Here is a 2678-nt window from a genome sequence, read left to right on the forward strand (position 1 = left end):
GAGTTAGCTTCAAGTCCACGCGAAGCACATGATTTAGCTTCAAATCAATGCGATGTAGAAGGTTGAGCTTCAAATCCATGCGAAAGAAATCATTTAGCTTCAAATACTTGCGATATATGTGATGTAGATACAAATGCAGACGAAGCGAACGAGATAGCTTCAAATCCATGCGATACACTAGATTTAGCTTCTAATCAATGCGATGTAGAAGGTTTAGCTTCAAATCCATGCAAAACTCGTCATTTAGCTACCAATTAATGCGAAGTAGAATGCTTAGCTTCAAATCCATGCGAAACATATGGTTTAGCTTCAAATACTTGTGATATACGTTATTTAGATTTAACTGCACGCGCAAAGAACTAGTTAGCTTCAAATCCATGCGAAACACATGATTTAGCATCAAATCCATGGGATGTAGAAGGTTTAGCTTCAAATCAATGCGAAACAAATGATTTAGCTTCAAACACTTGGGGTATAAGTGATATAGCTTCAAATGCAGACTAATCAAACGAGTTAGCTTCATAATCCACGCGATACACATGATTCAGCTTCAAATACTTGCGATATAAGTGCTGTAGATACAACTGCAGGCGAAACGAACGAGTTAGCTTCAAATCCATGCGATACACTAGATTTAGCTTCAAATCAATGCGATGTAGAAGGTTCAGCTTCAAATACATACGACACATATGATTTAGCTTCAAATACTTCCGATATAAATGATATAGCTTCAAAAGCTGGAGGAACAAACGAGGTAGCTTCAAATCCATACGGAACACATGATTTAGCTGCAAATCAATGCGATGTAGAAAGTATAGCTTCAAATCCATGCGATACACTAGATTTAGCTTCAAATCAATACGATGTAGAAGCTTCAGCTTCAAATACATACGACACATATGATTTAGTTTCAAATACTTCCGATATAAATGATATAGCTTCAAAAGCTGGTGGAACAAACGAGGTAGCTTCAATTCGATGCGAAACAAATGATTTAGCTTCAAATCAATGCGAAGTAGATGGCTTAGCTTTAAATTCATGCGAAACGAAAGATTCAGCTTCAAATACTTGCGATATAAGTGATATAGCTTCAAATACAGGCGAAACGAACGAGCTAGCTTCAAATTCCTGCGAAACTGATGATTTAGCATCAAATCCATGTCTTAGCATCAAATCAATGCGAGACAAATGATTAAGTTTCAGATACTTGCGACATAAGTGATATAGCTTCAAATGCATGCGAAACAAACAAGTTAGCTTCACAACTGCGCGAAACACATGATTTAGCTTCATATCCAAGGGAAACACATGATTAAGCTTCAAATCAATGCTATGTAGAAGGTTTAGCTTCAAATCCAAGCGAAACAAATGATTCAGCTTCAAATACTTGTGAAAGACATGATTTAGCTTCAACTGCATGCGAAACAAACGAGTTAGCTTCAAACCCATGCGAAACACATGACTTAGCTTCAAAGCAATGCGATGTAGAAGGATTAGCTTCAAATCCATGCAAAACACGTGATTTAGCTTCCAATTAATTCGAAGTAGAAGGCTTAGCTTCAAATCCATGCGAAACAAATGGTTTAGCTTCAAATACTTATGATATACATGATATAGCTTCAAATGTAGGCGGAAAAAACGAGTTAGCTTCAAATCCATGCGAAAGACATGATTTAGCTTCAAATAAATACGAAGTAGAAGGCTTAGCTTCAAATTCATGCGTAACGAAAGATTCAGCTTCAAATACTTGCGATATAAGTGATATAGCTTCAAATACAGGCGAAACGAACGAGTTAGCTTCAAATGCATGCGAAACACATGATTCAGCTGGAAATCAATGCGATGTAGAAAGTATAGCTTCAAATCCATGCGATACACTAGATTTTGCTTCAAATCAATACGATGTAGAAGCTTCAGCTTCAAATACATACGACACATATGATTTAGCATCAAATACTTTCGATATAAATGATATAGCTTCAAAAGCTGGAGGAACAAACGAGGTAGCTTCAATTCCATGCGAAACAAACGATTTAGCTTCAAATCAATGCGATGTAGATGGCTTAGCTTCAAATCCATGCGAAACAGATCGTTTAGCTACAAATACTTGTGACATACATTAGTTAGCTACAACTGCATGCGAAACAAACGAGTTACCTTCAAAACCATGCGAAACACATGATTTAGCTTCAAATCAATGCGATGTAGAAGGATTAGCTTCAAATCCATGCGAATAAATGATTTAGGTTCAAATAAATAAGATGTAGAAGGTTTAGCTTCAAATCAATACTATATAGAAGGTTTAGCTTCAACTCCATGCGAAACACATGATTTAGCTTCAAATCAATACGATGTAGAAGGTTTAGCTTCAAATCCAAGCGAAACAAATGATTTAGCATCAGATACTTGCGATATAATTGAAATAGCTTCAAATGCAGGCGAAACGAACGAGTTAGCTTCAAATGCATGCGAAACACATGATTCAGCTGCAAATCAATGCGATGTAGAAGGTTTAGCTTCAAATCCATGGCAAACACATGATTTAGCATCAAATCCATGGGATGTAGAAGGTTTAGCTTCAAATCCATGCGAAACAAATGATTTAGCTTCAAACACTTGGGGTATAAGTGATATAGCTTCAAATGCAGACTAATCAAACGAGTTAGCTTCAAAATCCA

This window comes from Megalopta genalis, unplaced genomic scaffold (genome assembly GCF_051020955.1).
Source record: "Megalopta genalis isolate 19385.01 unplaced genomic scaffold, iyMegGena1_principal scaffold0408, whole genome shotgun sequence".
Classification (NCBI taxonomy): domain Eukaryota; kingdom Metazoa; phylum Arthropoda; class Insecta; order Hymenoptera; family Halictidae; genus Megalopta; species Megalopta genalis.